The 19,189-nt window shown below is 50.7% G+C and overlaps 25 non-coding genes and 1 pseudogene across 25 annotated transcripts; all 26 read left to right on the forward strand.

The window, feature by feature from the left end:
- Positions 1-4: 4 nt before the first annotated feature.
- LOC127140638 (U2 spliceosomal RNA) lies at positions 5-194 on the forward strand. Its single transcript, XR_007811126.1, has one exon. It is a non-coding gene; the product is annotated as a U2 spliceosomal RNA (small nuclear RNA).
- Positions 195-756: 562 nt separating this feature from the next.
- On the forward strand, positions 757-918 carry LOC127140628 (U1 spliceosomal RNA). Its single transcript, XR_007811116.1, has one exon. It is a non-coding gene; the product is annotated as a U1 spliceosomal RNA (small nuclear RNA).
- Positions 919-1,299: 381 nt separating this feature from the next.
- On the forward strand, positions 1,300-1,411 carry LOC127140641 (U5 spliceosomal RNA). Its single transcript, XR_007811128.1, has one exon. It is a non-coding gene; the product is annotated as a U5 spliceosomal RNA (small nuclear RNA).
- A 181-nt stretch (positions 1,412-1,592) lies between these two features.
- On the forward strand, positions 1,593-1,786 carry LOC127140639 (U2 spliceosomal RNA). The gene has a single exon (XR_007811127.1). It is a non-coding gene; the product is annotated as a U2 spliceosomal RNA (small nuclear RNA).
- A 561-nt stretch (positions 1,787-2,347) lies between these two features.
- LOC127140626 (U1 spliceosomal RNA) lies at positions 2,348-2,511 on the forward strand. The gene has a single exon (XR_007811114.1). It is a non-coding gene; the product is annotated as a U1 spliceosomal RNA (small nuclear RNA).
- Positions 2,512-2,880: 369 nt separating this feature from the next.
- Positions 2,881-2,994, forward strand: LOC127140647 (U5 spliceosomal RNA). The gene has a single exon (XR_007811134.1). It is a non-coding gene; the product is annotated as a U5 spliceosomal RNA (small nuclear RNA).
- Positions 2,995-3,176: 182 nt separating this feature from the next.
- On the forward strand, positions 3,177-3,368 carry LOC127140636 (U2 spliceosomal RNA). The gene has a single exon (XR_007811124.1). It is a non-coding gene; the product is annotated as a U2 spliceosomal RNA (small nuclear RNA).
- Positions 3,369-3,931: 563 nt separating this feature from the next.
- Positions 3,932-4,096, forward strand: LOC127140629 (U1 spliceosomal RNA). Its single transcript, XR_007811117.1, has one exon. It is a non-coding gene; the product is annotated as a U1 spliceosomal RNA (small nuclear RNA).
- A 377-nt stretch (positions 4,097-4,473) lies between these two features.
- On the forward strand, positions 4,474-4,585 carry LOC127140642 (U5 spliceosomal RNA). The gene has a single exon (XR_007811129.1). It is a non-coding gene; the product is annotated as a U5 spliceosomal RNA (small nuclear RNA).
- Positions 4,586-4,766: 181 nt separating this feature from the next.
- Positions 4,767-4,958, forward strand: LOC127140635 (U2 spliceosomal RNA). Its single transcript, XR_007811123.1, has one exon. It is a non-coding gene; the product is annotated as a U2 spliceosomal RNA (small nuclear RNA).
- Positions 4,959-5,521: 563 nt separating this feature from the next.
- LOC127140637 (U1 spliceosomal RNA) lies at positions 5,522-5,685 on the forward strand. Its single transcript, XR_007811125.1, has one exon. It is a non-coding gene; the product is annotated as a U1 spliceosomal RNA (small nuclear RNA).
- Positions 5,686-6,056: 371 nt separating this feature from the next.
- On the forward strand, positions 6,057-6,168 carry LOC127140643 (U5 spliceosomal RNA). Its single transcript, XR_007811130.1, has one exon. It is a non-coding gene; the product is annotated as a U5 spliceosomal RNA (small nuclear RNA).
- Positions 6,169-6,350: 182 nt separating this feature from the next.
- LOC127140631 (U2 spliceosomal RNA) lies at positions 6,351-6,541 on the forward strand. The gene has a single exon (XR_007811119.1). It is a non-coding gene; the product is annotated as a U2 spliceosomal RNA (small nuclear RNA).
- A 562-nt stretch (positions 6,542-7,103) lies between these two features.
- On the forward strand, positions 7,104-7,267 carry LOC127140648 (U1 spliceosomal RNA). The gene has a single exon (XR_007811135.1). It is a non-coding gene; the product is annotated as a U1 spliceosomal RNA (small nuclear RNA).
- Positions 7,268-7,637: 370 nt separating this feature from the next.
- LOC127140645 (U5 spliceosomal RNA) lies at positions 7,638-7,749 on the forward strand. Its single transcript, XR_007811132.1, has one exon. It is a non-coding gene; the product is annotated as a U5 spliceosomal RNA (small nuclear RNA).
- Positions 7,750-13,434: 5,685 nt separating this feature from the next.
- LOC127140640 (uncharacterized) lies at positions 13,435-13,652 on the forward strand (annotated as a pseudogene).
- Positions 13,653-14,213: 561 nt separating this feature from the next.
- LOC127140650 (U1 spliceosomal RNA) lies at positions 14,214-14,377 on the forward strand. Its single transcript, XR_007811137.1, has one exon. It is a non-coding gene; the product is annotated as a U1 spliceosomal RNA (small nuclear RNA).
- A 373-nt stretch (positions 14,378-14,750) lies between these two features.
- On the forward strand, positions 14,751-14,862 carry LOC127140644 (U5 spliceosomal RNA). Its single transcript, XR_007811131.1, has one exon. It is a non-coding gene; the product is annotated as a U5 spliceosomal RNA (small nuclear RNA).
- A 181-nt stretch (positions 14,863-15,043) lies between these two features.
- On the forward strand, positions 15,044-15,234 carry LOC127140632 (U2 spliceosomal RNA). The gene has a single exon (XR_007811120.1). It is a non-coding gene; the product is annotated as a U2 spliceosomal RNA (small nuclear RNA).
- Positions 15,235-15,798: 564 nt separating this feature from the next.
- LOC127140651 (U1 spliceosomal RNA) lies at positions 15,799-15,962 on the forward strand. The gene has a single exon (XR_007811138.1). It is a non-coding gene; the product is annotated as a U1 spliceosomal RNA (small nuclear RNA).
- A 381-nt stretch (positions 15,963-16,343) lies between these two features.
- On the forward strand, positions 16,344-16,455 carry LOC127140646 (U5 spliceosomal RNA). The gene has a single exon (XR_007811133.1). It is a non-coding gene; the product is annotated as a U5 spliceosomal RNA (small nuclear RNA).
- A 180-nt stretch (positions 16,456-16,635) lies between these two features.
- Positions 16,636-16,826, forward strand: LOC127140633 (U2 spliceosomal RNA). Its single transcript, XR_007811121.1, has one exon. It is a non-coding gene; the product is annotated as a U2 spliceosomal RNA (small nuclear RNA).
- A 567-nt stretch (positions 16,827-17,393) lies between these two features.
- LOC127140630 (U1 spliceosomal RNA) lies at positions 17,394-17,559 on the forward strand. The gene has a single exon (XR_007811118.1). It is a non-coding gene; the product is annotated as a U1 spliceosomal RNA (small nuclear RNA).
- Positions 17,560-17,937: 378 nt separating this feature from the next.
- Positions 17,938-18,048, forward strand: LOC127140649 (U5 spliceosomal RNA). Its single transcript, XR_007811136.1, has one exon. It is a non-coding gene; the product is annotated as a U5 spliceosomal RNA (small nuclear RNA).
- A 184-nt stretch (positions 18,049-18,232) lies between these two features.
- On the forward strand, positions 18,233-18,424 carry LOC127140634 (U2 spliceosomal RNA). The gene has a single exon (XR_007811122.1). It is a non-coding gene; the product is annotated as a U2 spliceosomal RNA (small nuclear RNA).
- A 564-nt stretch (positions 18,425-18,988) lies between these two features.
- LOC127140627 (U1 spliceosomal RNA) lies at positions 18,989-19,152 on the forward strand. Its single transcript, XR_007811115.1, has one exon. It is a non-coding gene; the product is annotated as a U1 spliceosomal RNA (small nuclear RNA).
- The last annotated feature ends 37 nt before the right edge of the window (positions 19,153-19,189 follow it).

Here is a 19,189-nt window from a genome sequence, read left to right on the forward strand (position 1 = left end):
ACTCATCGCTTCTCGCCTTTTGGCTAAGATCAAGTGTAGTATCTGTTCTTATCAGTTTAATATCTGATACGTCCCCTACCCGGGGACCATATATTAAATTGATTTTTGGATCAGGGAGCCGGAACGGGGGCTTGCTCCTTCCACTCCACGCATCGACCCGGTATTGCATTACCTCCAGGTACGGTGCACATTCTCTGGAAACGTGCAATGTAACTATAGAGTTTTGTGGGGGGTGTTTTTTCCAGGGGAGTCCCTTGCTTTTCTCACATTCCTTTATCGATAGGGTACAAGTTGCTCAAAGCCCTGATGCGGTTACTGAGTCGTACGCTTAGTGGTGCACTCTTGATTTTTCCCTTCCCGGAGGTTGATCAGGGTGTACCGTCTCTCTTTGCAGCTGGAAAAGAAGGTAAAGTAAGCAGTTCTCTCTATATAAGGGGGATAACGTGTCCAACAGACCTTTAGAGACGGGAGCATACACGGCTTATGCATTACTGTTTTTTGAAAAAAAAACAGGCACATTCCAGTTTGTCTGGGCCGAGCTCCGACCGGTGAGAAAAGTCAATAAAACCAGCAAAGTTTGTGCACCGCGCAACTTTGTCAAACTGCAGTATAGTGCTTGCAACGCCTCGGGGACAAGCCTCAGATGAGGGTCAGCTAATGCTGATGTCGCCGAACTCTGGCATTGTGCAGTGTGGCCACCATCAGCCAGGGTGCTGTGTCTGGAACCGACCCCACCGTCTCTGACAACTCCAACTCATACTTACCTGGCAGGGGAGATACCATGATCAAGAAGGTGGTTCACCCAGGGCGAGGCTCAGCCATTGCACTCCGGTTGCGCTGACCCCTGCGAATTCCCCAAATGTGGGAGTCTCGACTGCATAATTTCTGGTAGTGGGGACTGCGTTCGCGCTCTCCCCTGACCGCTACGTCAAAGGAAAACAAGGTGTCCCGGGTAGCTTCTTTTACTCGTAAGCGTGAAAGCGTGCTGCCAACTATGCCAGTTTTACGACTGCAGAGTCGGTGCTGTTGTCGGGCCGTGGACGATTGGTGGGCGTTTCTGTATGTTACAAGCACACATGCCCCAGCCCCCGGCCCCCGCCCCCCAAAGGCGGGGCTTTCCGCCTAAGCCTAACCCTCCGCAAACCCCATTGGAATAGCGCATGTGACAGTACGGGGCAGGGTAGCTGACGGGTGCGATCTGGGATTTGGAACGCGGCAGGCGCAAAGAGAGGCCTACCGTGACGGTGGTGGCTGGGACGACTGGGGTTCTCGGCTGCCCCTCAAGGCGGAAGGCCGTACTGACTCTGGTTTCTCTTCATAACGCACAAGTCTTTCGCCTTTTACTAAAGACTTCCGTGGAGAGGAACGCCAACGAGTTTAAGCTATTTTTGGTAGGTTTGGCCGTAAGGCTGAGCCCTTTGAGTGTGTGAAAAGTCAAACGGCTGTCTCCGCTAAGAACCAGGGGTGCAAAGTGGGGAGACTGGGTGGGGGTGCTAAGCAGCAGCCATTGTTAGGCTGGCTTGAAAACAGGGCACCGTGACAAGAGAGGATCGTGCCAAGAGCTTGGACGGAACACGAAACGCTTTGGACTCATCGCTTCTCGGGCCTTTTGGGCTAAGATCAAGTGTAGTATCTGTTCTTATCAGTTTAATATCTGATACGTCCCCTACCCGGGGGACCATATATTAAATTGATTTTTGGATCAGGGAGCCGGAACGGGGGCTTGCTCCTTCCACTCCACGCATCGACCCGGTATTGCATTACCTCCAGGTACGGTGCACATTCTCTGGAAACGTGCAATGTAACTATAGAGTTTTGTGGGGGGTGTTTTTTCCAGGGAGTCCCTTGCTTTTCTCACATTCCTTTATCGATAGGGTACAAGTTGCTCAAAGCCCTGATGCGGTTACTGAGTCGTACGCTTAGTGGTGCACTCTTGATTTTTCCCTTCCCCGGAGGTTGATCAGGGTGTACCGTCTCTCTTTTGCAGCTGGAAAAGAAGGTAAAGTAAGCAGTTCCCTCTATAGAAGGGGATAACGTGTCCAACAGACCTTTAGAGACGGGAGCATACACGGCTTATGCATTACTGTTTTTTGAAAAAAAACAGGCACATTCCAGTTTGTCTGGGCCGAGCTCCGACCGGTGAGAAAAGTCAATAAAACCAGCAAAGTTTGTGCACCGCGCAACTTTGTCAAACTGCAGTATAGTGCTTGCAACGCCTCGGGGACAAGCCTCAGATGAGGGTCAGCTAATGCTGATGTCGCCGAACTCTGGCATTGTGCAGTGTGGCCACCATCAGCCAGGGTGCTGTGTCTGGAACCGACCCCACCGTCTCTGACAACTCCAACTCATACTTACCTGGCAGGGGAGATACCATGATCAAGAAGGTGGTTCACCCAGGGCGAGGCTCAGCCATTGCACTCCGGTTGCGCTGACCCCTGCGAATTCCCCAAATGTGGGAGTCTCGACTGCATAATTTCTGGTAGTGGGGGACTGCGTTCGCGCTCTCCCCTGACCGCTACGTCAAAGGAAAACAAGGTGTCCCGGGTAGCTTCTTTTACTCGTAAGCGTGAAAGCGTGCTGCCAACTATGCCAGTTTTACGACTGCAGAGTCGGTGCTGTTGTCGGGCCGTGACGATTGGTGGGCGTTTCTGTATGTTACAAGCACACATGCCCCGCCCCCGCCCCCCCAAAGGCGGGGCTTTCCGCCTAAGCCTAACCCTCCGCAAACCCCATTGGATAGCGCATGTGACAGTACGGGGCAGGGTAGCTGACGGGTGCGATCTGGGATTTGGAACGCGGCAGGCGCAAAGAGAGGCCTACCGTGACGGTGGTGGCTGGGACGACTGGGGTTCTCGGCTGCCCTCAAGGCGAAGGCCGTACTGACTCTGGTTTCTCTTCATAACGCACAAGTCTTTCGCCTTTTACTAAAGACTTCCGTGGGAGAGGAACGCCAAACGAGTTTAAGCTATTTTTGGTAGGTTTGGCCGTAAGGCTGAGCCCTTTGAGTGTGTGAAAAGTCAAACGGCTGTCTCCGCTAAGAACCAGGGGTGCAAAGTGGGGAGACTGGGTGGGGGTGCTAAGCAGCAGCCATTGTTAGGCTGGCTTGAAAACAGGGGCACCGTGACAAGAGAGGATCGTGCCAAGAGCTTGGACGGAACACGAAACGCTTTGGACTCATCGCTTCTCGGCCTTTTGGCTAAGATCAAGTGTAGTATCTGTTCTTATCAGTTTAATATCTGATACGTCCCCTACCCGGGGACCATATATTAAATTGATTTTTGGATCAGGGAGCCAGGAACGGGGGCTTGCTCCTTCCACTCCACGCATCGACCCGGTATTGCATTACCTCCAGGTACGGTGCACATTCTCTGGAAACGTGCAATGTAACTATAGAGTTTTGTGGGGGGTGTTTTTTCCAGGGGAGTCCCTTGCTTTTCTCACATTCCTTTATCGATAGGGTACAAGTTGCTCAAAGCCCTGATGCGGTTACTGAGTCGTACGCTTAGTGGTGCACTCTTGATTTTCCCTTCCCCGGAGGTTGATCAGGGTGTACCGTCTCTCTTTTGCAGCTGGAAAAGAAGGTAAAGTAAGCAGTTCCCTCTATATGAAGGGGATAACGTGTCCAACAGACCTTTAGAGACGGGAGCATACACGGCTTATGCATTACTGTTTTTTGAAAAAAAACAGGCACATTCCAGTTTGTCTGGGCCGAGCTCCGACCGGTGAGAAAAGTCAATAAAACCAGCAAAGTTTGTGCACCGCGCAACTTTGTCAAACTGCAGTATAGTGCTTGCAACGCCTCGGGGACAAGCCTCAGATGAGGGGTCAGCTAATGCTGATGTCGCCGAACTCTGGCATTGTGCAGTGTGGCCACCATCAGCCAGGGTGCTGTGTCTGGAACCGACCCCACCGTCTCTGACAACTCCAACTCATACTTACCTGGCAGGGGAGATACCATGATCAAGAAGGTGGTTCACCCAGGGCGAGGCTCAGCCATTGCACTCCGGTTGCGCTGACCCCTGCGAATTCCCCAAATGTGGGAGTCTCGACTGCCATAATTTCTGGTAGTGGGGGACTGCGTTCGCGCTCTCCCCTGACCGCTACGTCAAAGGAAAACAAGGTGTCCCGGGTAGCTTCTTTTACTCGTAAGCGTGAAAGCGTGCTGCCAACTATGCCAGTTTTACGACTGCAGAGTCGGTGCTGTTGTCGGGCCGTGACGATTGGTGGGCGTTTCTGTATGTTACAAGCACACATGCCCAGCGCCCCCGCCCCCGCCCCCCAAAGGCGGGGCTTTCCGCCTAAGCCTAACCCTCCGCAAACCCCATTGGATAGCGCATGTGACAGTACGGGGCAGGGTAGCTGACGGGTGCGATCTGGGGATTTGGAACGCGGCAGGCGCAAAGAGAGGCCTACCGTGACGGTGGTGGCTGGGACGACTGGGGTTCTCGGCTGCCCTCAAGGCGAAGGCCGTACTGACTCTGGTTTCTCTTCATAACGCACAAGTCTTTCGCCTTTTACTAAAGACTTCCGTGGAGAGGAACGCCAACGAGTTTAAGCTATTTTTGGTAGGTTTGGCCGTAAGGCTGAGCCCTTTGAGTGTGTGAAAAGTCAAACGGCTGTCTCCGCTAAGAACCAGGGGTGCAAAGTGGGGAGACTGGGTGGGGGTGCTAAGCAGCAGCCATTGTTAGGCTGGCTTGAAAACAGGGCACCGTGACAAGAGAGGATCGTGCCAAGAGCTTGGACGGAACACGAAACGCTTTGGACTCATCGCTTCTCGGCCTTTTGGCTAAGATCAAGTGTAGTATCTGTTCTTATCAGTTTAATATCTGATACGTCCCCTACCCGGGGACCATATATTAAATTGATTTTTGGATCAGGGGAGCCGGAACGGGGGCTTGCTCCTTCCACTCCACGCATCGACCCGGTATTGCATTACCTCCAGGTACGGTGCACATTCTCTGGAAACGTGCAATGTAACTATAGAGTTTTGTGGGGGGTGTTTTTTCCAGGGGAGTCCCTTGCTTTTCTCACATTCCTTTATCGATAGGGTACAAGTTGCTCAAAGCCCTGATGCGGTTACTGGAGTCGTACGCTTAGTGGTGCACTCTTGATTTTTCCCTTCCCCGGAGGTTGATCAGGGTGTACCGTCTCTCTTTTGCAGCTGGAAAAGAAGGTAAAGTAAGCAGTTCCCTCTATAGAAGGGGATAACGTGTCCAACAGACCTTTAGAGACGGGAGCATACACGGCTTATGCATTACTGTTTTTTGAAAAAAAACAGGCACATTCCAGTTTGTCTGGGCCGAGCTCCGACCGGTGAGAAAAGTCAATAAAACCAGCAAAGTTTGTGCACCGCGCAACTTTGTCAAACTGCAGTATAGTGCTTGCAACGCCTCGGGGACAAGCCTCAGATGAGGGTCAGCTAATGCTGATGTCGCCGAACTCTGGCATTGTGCAGTGTGGCCACCATCAGCCAGGGTGCTGTGTCTGGAACCGACCCCACCGTCTCTGACAACTCCAACTCATACTTACCTGGCAGGGGAGATACCATGATCAAGAAGGTGGTTCACCCAGGGCGAGGCTCAGCCATTGCACTCCGGTTGCGCTGACCCCTGCGAATTCCCCAAATGTGGGAGTCTCGACTGCATAATTTCTGGTAGTGGGGGACTGCGTTCGCGCTCTCCCCTGACCGCTACGTCAAAGGAAAACAAGGTGTCCCGGGTAGCTTCTTTTACTCGTAAGCGTGAAAGCGTGCTGCCAACTATGCCAGTTTTACGACTGCAGAGTCGGTGCTGTTGTCGGGCCGTGACGATTGGTGGGCGTTTCTGTATGTTACAAGCACACATGCCCGCCGCCCCCCGCCCCCCAAAGGCGGGGCTTTCCGCCTAAGCCTAACCCTCCGCAAACCCCATTGGATAGCGCATGTGACAGTACGGGGCAGGGTAGCTGACGGGTGCGATCTGGGATTTGGAACGCGGCAGGCGCAAAGAGAGGCCTACCGTGACGGTGGTGGCTGGGACGACTGGGGTTCTCGGCTGCCCTCAAGGCGAAGGCCGTACTGACTCTGGTTTCTCTTCATAACGCACAAGTCTTTCGCCTTTTACTAAAGACTTCCGTGGAGAGGAACGCCAACGAGTTTAAGCTATTTTTGGTAGGTTTGGCCGTAAGGCTGAGCCCTTTGAGTGTGTGAAAAGTCAAACGGCTGTCTCCGCTAAGAAACCAGGGGTGCAAAGTGGGAGACTGGGTGGGGGTGCTAAGGCAGCAGCCATTGTTAGGCTGGCTTGAAAACAGGGCACCGTGACAAGAGAGGATCGTGCCAAGAGCTTGGACGGAACACGAAACGCTTTGGACTCATCGCTTCTCGGCCTTTTGGCTAAGATCAAGTGTAGTATCTGTTCTTATCAGTTTAATATCTGATACGTCCCCTACCCGGGGACCATATATTAAATTGATTTTTGGATCAGGGAGCCGGAACGGGGGCTTGCTCCTTCCACTCCACGCATCGACCCGGTATTGCATTACCTCCAGGTACGGTGCACATTCTCTGGAAACGTGCAATGTAACTATAGAGTTTTGTGGGGGGTGTTTTTTCCAGGGGAGTCCCTTGCTTTTCTCACATTCCTTTATCGATAGGGTACAAGTTGCTCAAAGCCCTGATGCGGTTACTGAGTCGTACGCTTAGTGGTGCACTCTTGATTTTTCCCTTCCCCGGAGGTTGATCAGGGTGTACCGTCTCTCTTTTGCAGCTGGAAAAGAAGGTAAAGTAAGCAGTTCTCTCTATATAAGGGGATAACGTGTCCAACAGACCTTTAGAGACGGGAGCATACACGGCTTATGCATTACTGTTTTTTGAAAAAAAACAGGCACATTCCAGTTTGTCTGGGCCGAGCTCCGACCGGTGAGAAAAGTCAATAAAACCAGCAAAGTTTGTGCACCGCGCAACTTTGTCAAACTGCAGTATAGTGCTTGCAACGCCTCGGGGACAAGCCTCAGATGAGGGTCAGCTAATGCTGATGTCGCCGAACTCTGGCATTGTGCAGTGTGGCCACCATCAGCCAGGGTGCTGTGTCTGGAACCGACCCCACCGTCTCTGACAACTCCAACTCATACTTACCTGGCAGGGGAGATACCATGATCAAGAAGGTGGTTCACCCAGGGCGAGGCTCAGCCATTGCACTCCGGTTGCGCTGACCCCTGCGAATTCCCCAAATGTGGGAGTCTCGACTGCATAATTTCTGGTAGTGGGGGACTGCGTTCGCGCTCTCCCCTGACCGCTACGTCAAAGGAAAACAAGGTGTCCCGGGTAGCTTCTTTTACTCGTAAGCGTGAAAGCGTGCTGCCAACTATGCCAGTTTTACGACTGCAGAGTCGGTGCTGTTGTCGGGCCGTGACGATTGGTGGGCGTTTCTGTATGTTACAAGCACACATGCCCCGCCCCCGCCCCCCCAAAGGCGGGGCTTTCCGCCTAAGCCTAACCCTCCGCAAACCCCATTGGATAGCGCATGTGACAGTACGGGGCAGGGTAGCTGACGGGTGCGATCTGGGATTTGGAACGCGGCAGGCGCAAAGAGAGGCCTACCGTGACGGTGGTGGCTGGGACGACTGGGGTTCTCGGCTGCCCTCAAGGCGAAGGCCGTACTGACTCTGGTTTCTCTTCATAACGCACAAGTCTTTCGCCTTTTACTAAAGACTTCCGTGGAGAGGAACGCCAACGGAGTTTAAGCTATTTTTGGTAGGTTTGGCCGTAAGGCTGAGCCCTTTGAGTGTGTGAAAAGTCAAACGGCTGTCTCCGCTAAGAACCAGGGGTGCAAAGTGGGGAGACTGGGGTGGGGGTGCTAAGCAGCAGCCATTGTTAGGCTGGCTTGAAAACAGGGCACCGTGACAAGAGAGGATCGTGCCAAGAGCTTGGACGGAACACGAAACGCTTTGGACTCATCGCTTCTCGGCCTTTTGGCTAAGACTGCGATCGCCTCCTGTTGGTGGTTAAAATCCTTGTCTGTCGTGGCATCGGTTTTATCAGTGCTTGGGAGGATATTTCTAAATGTTCCTTGTTTAAAGCATTTCAATTTTCCAGTAATTGAAAATCTTTAACAAATAGGAATTCATTGGCTGAGAGAGCTATTTTACCTGTTCTCTGCAGGTTGTAACATCTTGACCAGGCCGATCAGGTAAGTACTCTTTGTCTCTTGTGTTATTTATTGTTTTTCATTATTCTTACTTATCGGATTGATCTTTTACTGGTTTTATTGTTTTAAGCACTTTTTTAGCTTGTGGTGCCTCCATCATGTCGGCCACCCATGCCGGCATGCGGAGGCACCACAGCGTTCGTTTAAATTTCGTGGAGAGAGAGGGTAAACTCCTGGGGATGTCCAGACTGGACTTCTCCAGGAAGCTAGTCCAAAAAGCCTTGGGTTTCACACCAAATGATCTGAACTGTATACTGACCTTGCCTTTTGGTAAAGGCTTTGATGTGAGTTTCCGTTCAGCAGCTCTGCTAAGAGAGTTTTGGACACGTTTTGAAAATGTTAAACCCCAGTTTTCTGCCTTCAGTGTGGAGAAACTGACTGACAATGCCTTAAAAACGGTTATTGTCAGAATGTTCAATGAAACAGTGAATGCAGAGGACATTTGTTTGTGGCTGGGAAGATATTGCACTGTTAAAGGCCAGGCTACCAAAGTGAGAGATGAGGATGGCATTTGGAACTGCGCTTGGAGGGTCCCCATTCAACAATGGCAGGACCCCCAGGGCTTCCAAGGCCTAAAACATCTGCCATCCATGATAGTTCTGGGAGAAAACAGGGGCTACATCCATTACCAGGGTCAGCCCAAGCTCTGCCGCAAGTGTGGTGAGCACGGGCACCTGGCCGAAGCTTGTCAGCAGACTGTCTGTGGGAAATGCAGAGAAATTGGGCACACCTTTGAGGAGTGCACCAATGGCAGAAAATGCAATCTATGTGGAGAATCAAACCACCTCTTCAGAGATTGCCCCAAATCTTTTGCCAACAAAGTAAAGGCAGCAAAAGCAAGTGGGCAAAATGGTGGACCAGGCCAGGCAGTTAGAGAGCTAATTGAAGAGGCTGGGCCGGAAAATTCAAATCTCCCGCCAAATCCTGTGATTGGAGGAGTGGAATCAGATGAGGCGGGAGAAAGGGAGGGGCCTGCAACAGCCCCATCAACAGAGAGTTCTGGAGAGGATGGGGCAATGCAGGTAGAGGGCGGAGCTAGTTCAGATAATGAGGAAGGCCAATTGCAGACTGATAGCGAGGATGCCTCCCCCCCAACGCCCAGCAAACAAAGAGGCCGGCATCAGAATTGTCCTCTGAGTCTCCTGTATTCTCAGAGAAGAGGGGAAGAGTTGGGACTCTCTCAGACAGTTCATCTGTGGAGGAGCCCAGAGTCTTCCCCTCCGATTCACCAAATGAGGTCTCATTTTTAACAATAGCTCTGCAATCAACCCCTAAGGACTCAAAACTAAATGCAAGGTTGCAGCCTAGACCAACCCCCAGAGTCCATCCGGGGACTGGAGCTAAACCCCCTTACTCTTCACCTGTAAGAGTGAAGGAAGAGCTCCATTCACAGCAGATTATCTGACTGCCATTTTATCTCTGAAATTCCTTGTATAGTCCTTTTAAAATTTCATACCTGTTGTTTTTAACCATACTCATGACTCTCACCTTCTCAACCGTCAATGTGAGAAGTGTGAAGTCGCGAGTTAGAGCCCAGAGTATTTTATCCTATCTTGTTTCCTTTAAGTCAGATGTGTTTTTAATACAGGAATGTGGCATTCCGTTTTTAAAACACTACAGACAGTGGGAGGAGTTGTGGCCATATACATCAATATGGAGTGGATCAAATTACAACAAAAATGATGGAGTGGCCATTTTAATCAAAAATCCTCAAGGTTCTGGTGAAGGGCAGCACTGTGGTGAGAAACGGTCGGGCACTTTTAGCACACTTGACTTTTAGGGGAAGGGATTTTAATCTCTTAAATATTTATGGCTTTAATGACAGGAATGACAGGTATGACCTTTTAGAAGAACTGCAGTTCCACATGCTAGGTAGGGAACCTTTAGTTGTAGGGGGTGATTTTAATTGTATTTTAAGCAGGAAAGACAGGAAAAGAGGAGGGCAAGATTTTAAAGTTGATAAAGCATCACTTTTACTACAGGGCATATGCAGGGATTTTAAAATTCAGGACTGTTTTAAAACCATGCATCCTAGAGAGGAGGGCTTCACCTGGTTCAGTGGTGATGGCACCAGAGCCTCTCGCATAGACTATATTTTTACACGGGACTGCCCACCAACCGATGCTAGATTGACCCCTGTTTTCTTTTCCGATCACCTGATGCTTTCCTGCACCCTTTTGCTCTCTTCGGGTGTGACATCAGGAAGTGGTCTGTGGAAACTCAACTGCTCCCTTTTAGAAGACCAGGTTTTAGTCAACCAATACAGGGAGCAGTACAGAGAGTGGCAGACCCTTCAAGACTTTTACGACACATGCGCACACTGGTGGGAAATGGTGAAGGAAAAGACCCAGACTTTTTTTAGACAGGCAGGGAAGAGAAAAAAGAGTAGGGAAAATAGACGCATGATGGGACTGCAGAAACGACTACAACGCTATTTTAAACTACAACAATGCGGAATGGATTTTAGTGAGGAAATAAAACAAGTCAAAACAGAGATGTCGGTTTTAGCAGAAACCAAAAGTAAAGGTGTCATTTTAAGAAGCAGGGAACAAGAAATTGAAGAGGGGGAAAAGTGCACAAGGTATTTTTTTAAGAAAATCATAAATAAAAGGGGAACGGTTTGTAAACTAACAAAAGAAAATGGGTGCACAGTAGAAACAATAGAAGAAATTAAACAAGTTGTTGAAAACTACTATGAAAAATTGTACCAAAGGAAACCTATTGAAAAAGACACCATGACAGAAGTTTTAAACCTCATTACCGGGACAGTAGAAAACAGCGTGCTTTTAACCCAAGATTTTACGATTTTAGAGTTAAATAAATGCATCACAGGTTTTAAGAAGGGGAAGTCCCCAGGACAAGATGGACTTCCCCTGGAATTTTATTTGACATTTTGGGACATTTTAGCACCTGATTTGCTTGCTGTTTTTATGGGTTTTGAACGACTAGACCGACTTCCTGACAGTTTTAGAATAGGGATAGTGACTCTCCTTCACAAGGCCAAAGATAAGACTGATTTGAAGAACTGGAGACCTATCACTCTTTTAAACTTTGACTGCAAACTTTTTAGCAAACTTTTAGCCTCACGTATGTCTGGATTTTTAGAAGAGGTGATTCACCCAGATCAAGCCTGCGCCATTCCGGGGAGGAAGATCACCGACAGCCTCGTACTGATCCGAGACACCATCTGTTACGCGAGAGACAGAAACATCAGGCTAATAGTACTAAATTTAGATTTTGAAAAAGCCTTCGATCGGGTCTCGCACCAGTACCTCTTTCGGGTACTGCAAAAAATGGGATTTCCAGAAAGGTTTATAGCTTGGGTGGGATTGCTGTACCGGAGCATCACCAGCAGATTTGTTATTAACGGGCACCTGACAAAAGCAGTGGATATTAACTGCGGTGTTCGTCAGGGCTGTCCGTTATCTGCCCTCCTCTATGTCATCTGTATAGAACCTCTGGCGCAGATCTTGAGAAGGGACCAACGAATCAATGGGATCGGAATCCCAGGGAGCGGGGGACTTCAGACTAAATGCGTTTTATACATGGACGACGTGAACGTTTTATGCACAGACCTTTTATCTGTCAACAGGACGCTGGACTTGACTGACTGGTTTGGACGGGCCTCTGGGTCAAAACTCAACAGAGGCAAGACCCAAGCCCAACTTTATGGGCCATGGACGGCGACTGAAATGACAGGACTCCCCCTGACTGTGACACAGACTGACCAGAGAATACTGGGGGTCAAATTTGACAAGGAGGGGGGAGGGAAAACAAATTGGCCAGACGTGGTAGGAAAAGTAAGGCAAAGACTAGGATACTGGGGACTTAGAGGACTGACCATTGAAGGGAAGGTTTTAATCATCAAAGCAGTGATTTTACCCTTGCTTTTACTGATCAGTTCCGTTTTTATCCCTCCTAGGAGAGTGCTTTTAGATCTTGACCGAGCCATCTTTTACTTTTTGTGGGGGCTCCAAGTGGGAAAGACTGAGGAGAGACGTGATGAGGAGGCCAAAAGAAAAAGGGGGAAAAGGAGTACCTGACCTACACTTGTTTTTAGGAAGCCGATACGTCGCGCTATACGTGAAATATGCTACAGACCCATCCAGAAACCCTAAGACCACAGCAATGACACGATTCTGGATGGGTTCTTATCTCAGAAGATTGAAGATTTTACCCACTGATCTTAAAGTACCTGTGTCCTTTAACCTGCCACCAGCCTATGCTTTTATTCAGAAGTTTTTAAAGCATTTTAACCTGGAGCAGGAGGAGCTGCAAGTTTTAGCCAATCACCGTGTGTTGATTTCTGTTGTGCAGGAGCAGGAACCAGTGAGTCCAGTGCGCGGGCTTCCATTAGGCCAGCCCTCAACAGTTTGGCGCAACGTCAAACCACCCCGCTCTTCCAAACAGACTCCGGGACCTGTCATGGATGGTGGCTCACGAGATCCTCCCGGTCAGGTCCGTCATGCACTCCCGGGGCATGTCGGCGCTCTCAACCTGCCCCCGACCTGGTTGTGGCGCGCCTGAGTCGGTGAGGCATCTGCTCTGGGAGTGCAGCGCTGCCGTAGACCAGTGGGCAATGGCCGGCTCCTTACAATTCCCATACTTGCCAGCAAGGGAGGTCCTTACAGCACAGCTGGTGCTCTATGGGGTGAGCCAGGAAGCAATCAAAAAAGACGACTTTGCCAAGCAGTGGCTCACCCTGGCCGCCATCAAAGACGCCATGTGGACCTCCAGAAACTTGCTGGTAAGGAAGCACATGCAGATGCCCCCCGTGGCTGTGATCCGGATGGCCGCAGCGACGGTCCAAGTGGCCGAAGCTGCAGGCGGCAGGCCTAGGACACAGCCACAAAGAAGAATCGCCTCTGTGCCCATTTCGGACGAAGGAGCCGGAGCTACACGGGAAAAGGTCAAAGCAGCGGCGGCCTGGCTCTCCGGGAGAGGAAGGTGGGAAGGAGCGAGAGGGCGGGGATCTCCTATGAGCACCAGGACAGGATCCTGAGAGACTTACTGTTTGGAGGAGCGGAGTGAGTAACCCTGGGTAGGGACTCACCCTGCTCCTGCACAAGAGAACCTTTTAACAAATACACTCCCTTTTAAAATATTCCTTTACAACTTTGTTGTTTTTTTTTTTAATCTGTAAAACCTCTTAAAGTACTGTTTTCATTGTCTTAACTATGATTTTACAGATTATCCACAATTGTTGACAAGTTGTATTTTGATGTAGGGTGTATTTTTTTTTAATTATGCAAAAGTTTCTATGGAAAATGGAAATGAGTATCAATAAAGAGGAAAAAAAAAAAAAAAAAAAAAAAATCTGTTCTTATCAGTTTAATATCTGATACGTCCCCTACCCGGGGACCATATATTAAATTGATTTTTGGATCAGGGAGCCGGAACGGGGGCTTGCTCCTTCCACTCCACGCATCGACCCGGTATTGCATTACCTCCAGGTACGGTGCACATTCTCTGGAAACGTGCAATGTAACTATAGAGTTTTGTGGGGGTGTTTTTTCCAGGGGAGTCCCTTGCTTTTCTCACATTCCTTTATCGATAGGGTACAAGTTGCTCAAAGCCCTGATGCGGTTACTGAGTCGTACGCTTAGTGGTGCACTCTTGATTTTTCCCTTCCCCGGAGGTTGATCAGGGTGTACCGTCTCTCTTTTGCAGCTGGAAAAGAAGGTAAAGTAAGCAGTTCCCTCTATAGAAGGGGATAACGTGTCCAACAGACCTTTAGAGACGGGAGCATACACGGCTTATGCATTACTGTTTTTTGAAAAAAAACAGGCACATTCCAGTTTGTCTGGGCCGAGCTCCGACCGGTGAGAAAAGTCAATAAAACCAGCAAAGTTTGTGCACCGCGCAACTTTGTCAAACTGCAGTATAGTGCTTGCAACGCCTCGGCGACAAGCCTCAGATGAGGGTCAGCTAATGCTGATGTCGCCGAACTCTGGCATTGTGCAGTGTGGCCACCATCAGCCAGGGTGCTGTGTCTGGAACCGACCCCACCGTCTCTGACAACTCCAACTCATACTTACCTGGCAGGGGAGATACCATGATCAAGAAGGTGGTTCACCCAGGGCGAGGCTCAGCCATTGCACTCCGGTTGCGCTGACCCCTGCGAATTCCCCAAATGTGGGAGTCTCGACTGCATAATTTCTGGTAGTGGGGGACTGCGTTCGCGCTCTCCCCTGACCGCTACGTCAAAGGAAAACAAGGTGTCCCGGGTAGCTTCTTTTACTCGTAAGCGTGAAAGCGTGCTGCCAACTATGCCAGTTTTACGACTGCAGAGTCGGTGCTGTTGTCGGGCCGTGACGATTGGTGGGCGTTTCTGTATGTTACAAGCACACATGCCCCGCCCCGCCCCCGCCCCCCAAAGGCGGGGCTTTCCGCCTAAGCCTAACCCTCCGCAAACCCCATTGGATAGCGCATGTGACAGTACGGGGCAGGGTAGCTGACGGGTGCGATCTGGGATTTGGAACGCGGCAGGCGCAAAGAGAGGCCTACCGTGACGGTGGTGGCTGGGACGACTGGGGTTCTCGGCTGCCCTCAAGGCGAAGGCCGTACTGACTCTGGTTTCTCTTCATAACGCACAAGTCTTTCGCCTTTTACTAAAGACTTCCGTGGAGAGGAACGCCAACGAGTTTAAGCTATTTTTGGTAGGTTTGGCCGTAAGGCTGAGCCCTTTGAGTGTGTGAAAAGTCAAACGGCTGTCTCCGCTAAGAACCAGGGGTGCAAAGTGGGGAGACTGGGTGGGGGTGCTAAGCAGCAGCCATTGTTAGGCTGGCTTGAAAACAGGGCACCGTGACAAGAGAGGATCGTGCCAAGAGCTTGGACGGAACACGAAACGCTTTGGACTCATCGCTTCTCGGCCTTTTGGCTAAGATCAAGTGTAGTATCTGTTCTTATCAGTTTAATATCTGATACGTCCCCTACCCGGGGACCATATATTAAATTGATTTTTGGATCAGGGAGCCGGAACGGGGGCTTGCTCCTTCCACTCCACGCATCGACCCGGTATTGCATTACCTCCAGGTACGGTGCACATTCTCTGGAAACGTGCAATGTAACTATAGAGTTTTGTGGGGGGTGTTTTTTTCCAGGGGAGTCCCTTGCTTTTCTCACATTCCTTTATCGATAGGGTACAAGTTGCTCAAAGCCCTGATGCGGTTACTGAGTCGTACGCTTAGTGGTGCACTCTTGATTTTTCCCTTCCCCGGAGGTTGATCAGGGTGTACCGTCTCTCTTTTGCAGCTGGAAAAGAAGGTAAAGTAAGCAGTTCCCTCTATAGAAGGGGATAACGTGTCCAACAGACCTTTAGAGACGGGAGCATACACGGCTTATGCATTACTGTTTTTTGAAAAAAAAACAGGCACATTCCAGTTTGTCTGGGCCGAGCTCCGACCGGTGAGAAAAGTCAATAAAACCAGCAAAGTTTGTGCACCGCGCAACTTTGTCAAACTGCAGTATAGTGCTTGCAACGCCTCGGGGACAAGCCTCAGATGAGGGTCAGCTAATGCTGATGTCGCCGAACTCTGGCATTGTGCAGTGTGGCCACCATCAGCCAGGGTGCTGTGTCTGGAACCGACCCCACCGTCTCTGACAACTCCAACTCATACTTACCTGGCAGGGGAGATACCATGATCAAGAAGGTGGTTCACCCAGGGCGAGGCTCAGCCATTGCACTCCGGTTGCGCTGACCCCTGCGAATTCCCCAAATGTGGGAGTCTCGACTGCATAATTTCTGGTAGTGGGGGACTGCGTTCGCGCTCTCCCCTGACCGCTACGTCAAAGGAAAACAAGGTGTCCCGGGTAGCTTCTTTTACTCGTAAGCGTGAAAGCGTGCTGCCAACTATGCCAGTTTTACGACTGCAGAGTCGGTGCTGTTGTCGGGCCGTGACGATTGGTGGCGTTTCTGTATTTTACAAGCACACATGCCCCAGCCCCCGACCCGCCCCCGCCCCCCAAAGGCGGGGCTTTCCGCCTAAGCCTAACCCTCCGCAAACCCCATTGGATAGCGCATGTGACAGTACGGGGCAGGGGTAGCTGACGGGTGCGATCTGGGATTTGGAACGCGGCAGGCGCAAAGAGAGGCCTACCGTGACGGTGGTGGCTGGGACGACTGGGGTTCTCGGCTGCCCTCAAGGCGAAGGCCGTACTGACTCTGGTTTCTCTTCATAACGCACAAGTCTTTCGCCTTTTACTAAAGACTTCCGTGGAGAGGAACGCCAACGGAGTTTAAGCTATTTTTGGTAGGTTTGGCCGTAAGGCTGAGCCCTTTGAGTGTGTGAAAAGTCAAACGGCTGTCTCCGCTAAGAACCAGGGGTGCAAAGTGGGGAGACTGGGTGGGGGTGCTAAGCAGCAGCCATTGTTAGGCTGGCTTGAAAACAGGGCACCGTGACAAGAGAGGATCGTGCCAAGAGCTTGGACGGACACGAAACGCTTTGGACTCATCGCTTCTCGGCCTTTTGGCTAAGATCAAGTGTAGTATCTGTTCTTATCAGTTTAATATCTGATACGTCCCCTACCCGGGGACCATATATTAAATTGATTTTTGGATCAGGGAGCCGGAACGGGGGCTTGCTCCTTCCACTCCACGCATCGACCCGGTATTGCATTACCTCCAGGTACGGTGCACATTCTCTGGAAACGTGCAATGTAACTATAGAGTTTTGTGGGGGGTTTTTTTTTTTTCCAGGGGAGTCCCTTGCTTTTCTCACATTCCTTTATCGATAGGGTACAAGTTGCTCAAAGCCCTGATGCGGTTACTGAGTCGTACGCTTAGTGGTGCACTCTTGATTTTTCCCTTCCCCGGAGGTTGATCAGGGTGTACCGTCTCTCTTTTGCAGCTGGAAAAGAAGGTAAAGTAAGCAGTTCCCTCTATAGAAGGGGATAACGTGTCCAACAGACCTTTAGAGACGGGAGCATACACGGCTTATGCATTACTGTTTTTGAAAAAAAACAGGCACATTCCAGTTTGTCTGGGCCGAGCTTCCGACCGGTGAGAAAAGTCAATAAAACCAGCAAAGTTTGTGCACCGCGCAACTTTGTCAAAACTGCAGTATAGTGCTTGCAACGCCTCGGGGACAAGCCTCAGATGAGGGTCAGCTAATGCTGATGTCGCCGAACTCTGGCATTGTGCAGTGTGGCCACCATCAGCCAGGGTGCTGTGTCTGGAACCGACCCCACCGTCTCTGACAACTCCAACTCATACTTACCTGGCAGGGGGAGATACCATGATCAAGAAGGTGGTTCACCCAGGGCGAGGCTCAGCCATTGCACTCCGGTTGCGCTGACCCCCTGCGAATTCCCAAATGTGGGAGTCTCGACTGCATAATTTCTGGTAGTGGGGGACTGCGTTTCGCGCTCTCCCCTGACCGCTACGTCAAAGGAAAACAAGGTGTCCCGGGTAGCTTCTTTTACTCGTAAGCGTGAAAGCGTGCTGCCAACTATGCCAGTTTTACGACTGCAGAGTCGGTGCTGTTGTCGGGCCGTGACGATTGGTGGGCGTTTCTGTATGTTACAAGCACCACATGCCGCCCGCCCCCGCCCCCCCAAAGGCGGGGCTTTCCGCCTAAGCCTAACCCTCCGCAAAACCCCATTGGATTAGCGCATGTGACAGTACGGGGGCAGGGTAGCGCTGACGGGTGCGATCTGGGATTTGGAACGCGGCAGGCCGCAAAGAGAGGCCTACCGTGACGGTGGTGGCTGGGACGACTGGGGTTCTCGGCTGCCCTCAAGGCGAAGGCCGTACTGACTCTGGTTTCTCTTCATAACGCACAAGTCTTCGCCTTTTACTAAAGACTTCCGTGGAGAGGAACGCCAACGAGTTTAAGCTATTTTTGGTAGGTTTGGCCGTAAGGCTGAGCCCTTTGAGTGTGTGAAAAGTCAAACGGCTGTCTCCGCTAAGAACCAGGGGTGCAAAGTGGGGAGACTGGGTGGGGGGTGCTAAGCAGCAGCCATTGTTAGGCTGGCTTGAAAACCAGGGCACCGTGACAAGAGAGGATCGTGCCAAGAGGCTTGGACGGAACACGAAACGCTTTGGACTCATCGCTTCTCGGCCTTTTGGCTAAGATCAAGTGTAGTATCTGTTCTTATCAGTTTAATATCTGATACGTCCCCTACCCGGGGACCATATATTAAATTGATTTTTGGATCAGGGAGCCGGAACGGGGGCTTGCCTCCTTCCACTCCACGCATCGACCCGGTATTGCATTACCTCCAGGTACGGTGCACATTCTCTGGAAACGTTGCAATGTACTATATGAGTTTTGTGGGGGGGTGTTTTTTTCCAGGGGAAGTCCCTTGCTTTTCTCACATTCCTTTATCGATAGGGTACAAGTTGCTCAAAGCCCTGATGCGGTTACTGAGTCGTACGCTTAGTGGTGCACTCTTGATTTTTCCTTCCCCGGAGGTTGATCAGGGTGTACCGTCTCTCTTTTGCAGCTGGAAAAGAAGGTAAAGTAAGCAGTTCTCTCTATAGAAGGGGATAACGTGTCCAACAGACCTTTAGAGACGGGAGCATACACGGCTTATGCATTACTGTTTTTTGAAAAAAAACAGGCACATTCCAGTTTGTCTGGGCGAGCTCCGACCGGTGAGAAAAGTCAATAAAACCAGCAAAGTTTGTGCACCGCGCAACTTTGTCAAACTGCAGTATAGTGCTTGCAACGCCTCGGGGACAAGCCTCAGATGAGGGTCAGCTAATGCTGATGTCGCCGAACTCTGGCATTGTGCAGTGTGGCCACCATCAGCCAGGGTGCTGTGTCTGGAACCGACCCCACCGTCTCTGACAACTCCAACTCATACTTACCTGGCAGGGGAGATACCATGATCAAGAAGGTGGTTCACCCAGGGCGAGGCTCAGCCATTGCACTCCGGTTGCGCTGACCCCTGCGAATTCCCCAAATGTGGGAGTCTCGACTGCATAATTTCTGGTAGTGGGGGACTGCGTTCGCGCTCTCCCCTGACCGCTACGTCAAAGGAAAACAAGGTGTCCCGGGTAG

The sequence above is a fragment of the Lates calcarifer genome, unplaced genomic scaffold (assembly GCF_001640805.2).
Source record: "Lates calcarifer isolate ASB-BC8 unplaced genomic scaffold, TLL_Latcal_v3 _unitig_4947_quiver_3603, whole genome shotgun sequence".
Taxonomy (NCBI): Eukaryota; Metazoa; Chordata; class Actinopteri; family Centropomidae; genus Lates; species Lates calcarifer.